Source organism: Echinops telfairi, unplaced genomic scaffold, assembly GCF_000313985.2.
Source record: "Echinops telfairi isolate 266 unplaced genomic scaffold, ASM31398v2 ScPeMD7_60;HRSCAF=208, whole genome shotgun sequence".
NCBI classification, from domain to species: Eukaryota; Metazoa; Chordata; class Mammalia; order Afrosoricida; family Tenrecidae; genus Echinops; species Echinops telfairi.
Genome location: NW_022103958.1, coordinates 33,002,284 through 33,010,018, shown reverse-complemented (window position 1 = coordinate 33,010,018; position 7,735 = coordinate 33,002,284). Strand labels below are relative to the sequence as shown.

The 7,735-nt window shown below is 49.1% G+C and overlaps 1 protein-coding gene across 1 annotated transcript in view; it reads right to left on the bottom strand.

The window, feature by feature from the left end:
• The window catches only part of CSRP3 (cysteine and glycine rich protein 3), a 19,708-nt gene extending 13,448 nt beyond the window's left edge, over positions 1-6,260 (bottom strand). Inside the window, exon 1 of the mRNA XM_004711595.2 lies at positions 6,163-6,260. The gene's annotated coding sequence lies outside the window, so the exon portion shown is untranslated. The remainder of the gene's footprint in view (positions 1-6,162) is intronic.
• Between the last annotated feature and the right edge of the window lie 1,475 nt (positions 6,261-7,735).

Below are 7,735 nucleotides of genomic sequence, written 5' to 3'. Positions count from 1 at the left end.
GGGGGGGAGGGGGGGGAGGGGTCCATTCTAGACCTTTGGAAACTCTACACAGAGCTCACTGGGAGATGACCTGTGTAGCCTTTTAAACAAATGATACCATGCAAAGGGTTCGACTGGAGGGCCACTGGAAGTGGATGGAGTGGGGAAAGCATTGGGAAGCATGTCAGGAGGCTGGAGTTCTAATTTCATCTTGCCTCTTAAAATTGTATAACCTGGGAAATCATTAAACCTGGGTGTTGCGTGTTCTGCATTCCATGTTCCTCCCACAGCACCCCCGTGAGGGGGCAGGTTGATGCAGCTGGCCATCTGCGGTGGGACAGAGGGTGCACCCAGGGGTGGCAATGAGAGGGAGAATGCATTTAATGCAGTCAAACAAGGAGCGTTCTAAGGCCCGCTCTGCGGAGCCATGGAAAGGGCTGTTCTTTCTCACGATTGATTTTCGGCTCGGGTGAGGATGGGTGTCCCAGAGGCTGTGTGGCAGGGAAGCACCTTCAAGTGTCCTTGAAGCCCCGACTTGTATTCAGGGACTCCACCTTGCTGGAATGCTGTCTTCTGATGTCCTCTCACCAACACTACCCCCACCCCCGACCTGGGTAACTGACACAGCACACTGGGTTCAAAACCAGGAAGGGGCGGAACTCGGGCAAAGTGTTCAAAACCTCTGAGCCCAGAGTCCTCGTGCTTGTAAAGACAGGTTGAGAAGGCAGGTCTTAGAAGAGTGTTTTCAGGTTAACCGTGATAACAAAAATAATAACCAATATACTGTATGGAAGTACTTAATAAATAAATATGAGAGGTACCTCCCCCAAAATGGATTTTTTTCAAAGCGATATATTTAATTTTTTTTTAACAAAACAACCTTATCCCCTTCAAAGTCCTCTCCATTACACTTAATACATTTGTCAAATCTGCAAGTCCATTCTTGGAAATATTTTTCAAACATCTGTTTGGATGGCTGACAGCACCACCCTTTTTTTTTCCCTTCACCTCTTCGACACTGTCAAATTGCTGTCCTTTCATGTCCCTCTTTAGTCTCAGAAACAAAAAGAAGTCCCAAGGAGCAAGGTCAGGAGAGTCAGGTGTGTGGGCCAAGACAGGCATGCTGTTTTTTGCCCAAAAACAGGTGCATTGAGATGGCTGTGTGAGCAAGTGCATTGTCATGTGGTAGAACCAGTCCCTGTGCCACAAATCAGGCCTTTGGGGGTCACACACTGTTATGCAATCTTTTCTGAACCTCTAAATAGAAAGCTTGATCTACAGTCTGACCTGGTGGAACAAACTCCAAATGCACTGTGAGTCGACATTTTCATCCATTCAGGAAGTTAATGGATGTCCAGAACAAGGTTTGTCATCAACTGACATTTTACCTTCTTTGAAACGAGAAAACCACTTGCACACTTGAGTTTTTCCCATAGCACTGTTCTTGTATGCCGTGTTCCACGTCATATCAGTTTCTGCAGCATTTTCCCCGAGAAGGAAACAAAATTTCACAGCCGCAATCGGTTCTCTTAAACCAGCTATCACACACACACACACACACACACACACACACACACACACACACACACACACACAAGGTTTGAGTAGAACTGCTTTTATGAAAAAATGCACTGTGACCAGAGAGAACCTTCCCAGGGAACACCACTAGGGTGCACTAACTCAGAGTGAGTTGCTGGATGCTTGCCTAGCAGGAAAAATAAATGCTGCACCCGTTTTGGGGGGTGTACCCTCGTGCGTGTGCGTGTGTGTGTGTGTGTGTGTGTGTGTGTGTGTGTGTGTGTTGTCATTAAGTCGATTTTGATTTGTGATGGCTCCATGAGTGTCAGAGAAGAACTGTGCTCCACAGGGTTTTAATGGATGTTTTGGGTGTTTTTTTGTTTGTTTGTTTTTCCAGGTGTAGATTGCCAGGCCTTTCTTCCAAGGCACCCTTGAGCGGACTTGAACTTGAATCTTCTAACAGCTGAGAACTTAATACAGAGCAGATGTTTAATCATTTAATGGCTTCCTTTATCACTCATTATTGCTGTGATTACTTAAAAACTGCTATTACTATGTTATCTCCAGGTTTTCACATCTATTTTTGAAACAAACCAATCTCTCCCTGTTTCTTCTCCCTGGCTCCTCTGGTTCCTACTGGTCCCACGCTGCCTCCTAGACTTTAGGGACGGAGGAGTGTGGCCAGAGAGCAGTGGTGTCCCCCGTGGGCCTCAGTGCTCCTAGAGCCTTTGACCTCCTGCCAAAGAGGTACTGAGCTTCTGCTGAGGGACAATCAAGGTATCTTTTGGTACCCTGGGTGCTCCAAGGGAGCTCACCCCCCTGAGCGTGAGGGGAGCACACCTCCAGCTCCCCAACTCTGTGTAGGACACTCAAGGTCAGCGGTCTCACACTCAGCCTCTGAATCTCACTGGATATGCAAAGTGCTCCATCCAGAGACCCACTGTGCAGCCTGCCAAGCACAGGCTGTTGAGTCCAGCCCAGAGGAGACCCTGAGCATCGCCTCGGACCAGTTACAATACAGCGTGTTAAGCGGCGGTTGGAACCCATGCTCAAATGACACCTTTTCTGAAATTGCCTCTGAAGTACTCCCAGAAATGCACTCCCTGTTCACTTTTGACCTTTGTCATGTATTTCTAAGCCGATTGACATCACGGCTCTGCCACATATTATAGCCCTGTGACACTGAGCCAATCCTTGGGTTCCTTGAACTCCACTCTCTCCCTCTGAATCTGCTGTGGGAACTAATGCTGCACAGGCTTCCAGGGACTTGCCGGATGAAGACAGACTAGGATCCAAGGGCAGGTGGCCTGTTTCCAAAAGTCAGCCCATAGGAAGTTGAAGCTTAGTTGTACGCGCCTCCAATAAAATGATTTTAAAAAGAAGGAGAAGCCAAAGCCTATGGATCTGAATGTGGGGAAGGCACGGGGCCGGGTAGCATCCATGAATCAGAACCAGCTCAGTGGCAGTGAGGTTGGGTTTGGTGCCTGGGGTTGCCCTGGTAGCTGATGACCACAGCATACAGCTCGTGCTTGATCCGCAGGTTCACGGAGAAGACACCAGCCGACACAACACCTGTGGTCCAGATGAAGCCCGGGAAAGGCTTCCATCCAACACCAACCCTCGGAACCACCGCTGTCTGCGTTCCTGCTTTCATTCCCAGGCCCAACAACCGTGGTTTTCCGTGTTTGCAGGCATCCCACTTCTCTTTGGTCATGCAGCCCACCCTGGGGACGGTCTTTCTAGACATCTGAGCTGCAGGCTTACGGCTGGAGATCCACCGGCCTCCGGAGTTGGGTTTCCTGCATGTTTTAGGCCTTTTGCCATGCCCCTCCCTTGGGAAACAAACCGATCATCTTCTAACACCTGCTTAGCTTGTCATCCGAGCGGAGCTCTGTGGTTTGATCACCACATTTCCACTCAGTAGGAGCTCCTCCACCACCCTCAGGGTTTGGCCCAGTGCCTCTTCTCAAAGGCCTTGGGTATTCCTGCCCCTGATGAAACTTCCCGCGGGAGGAAGATGAGGCTGCCTGCTTCTGTAGACGTGTGCGGCCTTGGAAGCCCTCAGAGGGAGGGCACTTCCCCTCTGTCCCATCAGGTCACAAGAGTTGGAATTGACTTTGTGTTGGTGGTGTGGGATATTACGCTTCCAAGAGTGCTTCCCGTCCTCTGGCTCATTTCATTCCCACAAACCCTCTGGAGCAGGGGGCTGGCGTGGCCTGGACGTGACTATTCAGAAAGCAGAGGCTCAACACTGTTAAGCAGAGGAGAGAGCTGGAATTGGAACTGACTCTGTGGCTGGCTGATGCCATTTGCCTTGCTCTGCTTCTTTCTCTGTGTCCTTGGGGCTTCTGGATTTGTGTTCTAAGGTAAACGGAGGGACTGGATGAGACTATAACGCAGCTAAGTCCTCTACGCTCATAATTATGGGTCTGGAAAGCCTCCACTCTGGTGGAGGAAGCCCCTTACAGTTATGAGATATACATAAATCTTAATACACATTCTCATGACTGGACACACAGTCCCTCTAATACCCCCCCCCACCCCCCCACCCCCCCAGGAACTGTCATAAAGGAGCTACCATAAATGACACAAGAGGAATCATTCTTGTGTCTGGCTGCTCCCTGTGCCTGGAGGTTGTTTGTAGATAAGAACAATCAGGTTCTATAGCCCAACCCACTGTAAAATGTAGCAAACTCTTTGGATAAATCATTCCCCTGGGGAGGGCTCTGGGGTGTCCGAGGTTAACTGACACCAGGTCAAGATGGTGATTCAACTCAGTGCTTGTTTATTATGTTACCCGCTTGTGATATTACCCATCAACTATGGGAAATGTTCTCTGTATGACCTGTATGCCCTTGAAAGAGCTCTAGGCCCCATTATACATACCCATCAGAAATTACATTCACTCTCTTGGTCCTAGTGGAGGGACAAGGAGCCCCTGCACCCCGCTGTCTATCTATCTGTCTCTATAATTTTCCCCAATTGCAAAGTTGCTCCTGAGGACATGTTCGACTGTGGGGACCCCCTCAATCCACAGTATTCCACAAAGAACCATTCTCTACCCCTTCAACAAGATTGCAGTTATTTGCCTCTTGGCTGCTCCCATTCACTCATCCCTTCTCGAACTGTCCACCTGCCCCCTGTCCTGCCTGCCCTGCGCCTGTGCATCTGCGCTGAGAGCACCTGTCTGCCTGGCCCTGGTGAGGGCACTGAGCCCTGGGGGTCAGCTGCACTCCCTGCCCAACAGCTAGGGCTCATTGCCATTGAGCACAACTGACTGGGTTGTTCAAAAGAGACCCAAGGCCAAGCCAGATAGCCCATTGATTGGGATCCATCTAAGGCATTTTAAAGCAGTTTTATACTCTCATGACGAATTGGATGTAGCCAATAGTCAGAGGCCTGACTGATAGAGGGATGAGGAGCCCCTGGGCCCTGCTGTCTGTCTGTCTCTATCATTTCCCCCAGTTGCAAAGTCGCTCCTGAGGACCCATCTGCAGTACACTGTGGACGCCAGTCAGACTGTTTCCCACCCTCCCCTGTGCAGTCATAACTAACCCTCCCTCCATTCATCCTGCTCTGCCTTCCCCAGCCCTGACACAGGATGTGGTCAGTCCACTGACCTGTACTGCAGAGACTCGCGTTCATGGACCAGTCACCCGACTCCTCCTCCTTAGAGGAGTCCCCACTCTGGATCAGGGTGGGGCAAGAGACTGAGGCAGCAGTGTGGATCTCTGGGGAGCATGTCCACTCAGACCATTGCTTAAAACCACTTCTCGCGGTGCCTGCCATTCGCCACACCAGGAACAAAACATCCCGATTGAAGCCTAGAGAAAGCTGGGAGTCACCGCTCCCCCAGCCCTTGCCCAGCATGGGGTCATTTAGCACCAAATTATACAGAGCCCTTAGTGGACCACCCCCAAATGGATAGCTTATGGTGGGGGCTGGCTTTGATTAATGTTCAAATTCTTAAAAGTAAATCTCTTAAGAAACATCTTTGGAAGTTAAGACCAATTTCAGGCCGTTATGTATTCCCTGTGCACAAGGCAGATATTGGGTCTTCACCCATACCTTTTGAATTGCCCGATTCTGGATCTCTGAGAGACAGTCCTCATCTTTTGAGCACAAAAAATGGACTTCCGCTATATTGCATTTCAGGCAACCACTTAGTAATCGCACAGTACTTGACAGCCTAGAAAATTATCACCACCTCAGTACTGATCCTTTCATGAAAGGAGACCAAGACTCTGTAGGTAGAAATTTTGCCTTAAAATCATACCCATTAATTCCTGGACTAGACTAGTGGTCTTCTGACCCTGAATCCAGCGGATTCCCCATCGCTTCTTCCTGTTTTCTCACCATCCTAACGAAGTCAATACGGAACATCATTCCATCGTGAAAATCATTTTAGACTAAAAATAATCCCTTGACCATTTCTTTGTCGATGAGGTTCCCACGAGTCTGACAATATGAATCACTCTTCCACAAACTTTGTAATTACCACTAGGTCCATGCCAGAATTAAGCCTAATTGAAGCCTCTTCACACCGAATCAGATGGGTGCTGGTACTTTGGACTTGAAACAAACCATGCCTCTGTGGATCCCATCAGAGTCCCAACCCAACAGCAGGCCAGCCCACCCCTGGCCCAACTGCTCTGCCCCACTTACCTGCCTGTGTGGTCTGTGTGGGCTCAACTGTGAAGGGGGTCTCTTGTCCTCTTTAAATAGGTGGAGGCCGGCACCAGCCTTGGCCAATGGAGGAGGCGGGGGAGGGAGGCTGAGGGGAGAGGATGAATGAGACATGAGTAACACAACTGCTATCAGAGGCTGAAAATAGCCTGTGACCAAGGGCCTGAGTTTGGTGTCCCCCCTGCACCCCCGCCCCAACACACACCAGCTGTAAGGCCCTTGAAGAGCAGGATCACTTGTGTTCTATTTTAATTGCCTATGGCACCGAGGGATCAATTTGTGGAATGCATGATTTCCGATCCCGTTGTTGGACTGGGAACAAGACAAAGAAGGAATTCATGCACAGAACCATTTTCCAGGCCCCTCTCCCGCGACCTTCCTGGAAATTGGTACAAGGCACCTGCAGATGAGTCATGAGTCATAGCTGGTAGACTGAAACTCCAAGACACAAGTCTCCTCCCTCGTGTAGAGAAGTAAGAGCTAAAAATAAGAGTGATGGGTGCCTGAAATTATACTTACATAATCTCTTTAAAGAAGCATGGGAGGTGGGGGGGGCTACTAATTCCAGTCCTGCTGTCCTACGAAGAAGAGTTTCCTCCAAAGAGAGTTTTGCATCCCCTTGTTAATCATCTTTTTCCACTTAAGCATTTGAAATGACCCGCATAGAATTTATAATGATGCATCATGACAGTTCTTTGCAGCCCCATGCTTTCTGGCAGTTTCTCTTTGGCTGGCCTGTACACATTTGGGCTCTGAACACGCTTTATGGACTCAGAGGGTTAGAGAGTTCTATGCCTGACAAGAAGACCACTATCTTGTGTTACTTTTAAGAAAGGTTGGCACCTAACTTACCCAATACCAAATAATGAGTCATGGGTAGGGTCCGTAGTGAAATTCAGGTCACCTGTCACCCAGGCAAGGGTCCTTGCTAGTAGAGTGGACCAGGGTGTTGAGGCTAGGTGTCAGTGGCATACAACCAACAGGTTTCTAGAACTCAGTCCTCTAGATGGTACTTTAGCCTTATCAGTGTCCAGTCAACCAAGCAATAGGATGAGCGATGGAATGTTTCACTGAGAAAGATGTGCAGGCCTTTCCACAAAAATGGTTCTAGCACAGCTTGAGATGGGATTCACCATAGAAATAGGGCAATGATGAAACCCCAGAATATAAAAATCACGAAAACTCCAGAATATCAAAGCTAGTAGGGGCCTTAGCCATTGTCCAGGATAGTGACTTATCACGTTGTTCATTCACATTTGACACTAACCTCAGGGTTTGAAACCCCCAGATGCTCAATGGAGGAAGACGAGGCTTGCTACTCCTGTAAAGAGCTACAGTCTTGGAAACCCACACGGGCAGTTCTACCCTGTCCTGTCGGGTCACTCTGAGTCAGAATTCACTCAATGGCAGTGGGTTTGGTTTTGGTTTGGGCTGTGAGCCTTTCTCCTTTTGAAAGTCACTAACCCCGAACCAAACCCATGATGACTGAGTGCATTTGGATGCATCAAAACCCTGTAAGACTGAGGACTTACAGAAGCAGACTGCCCCCCCG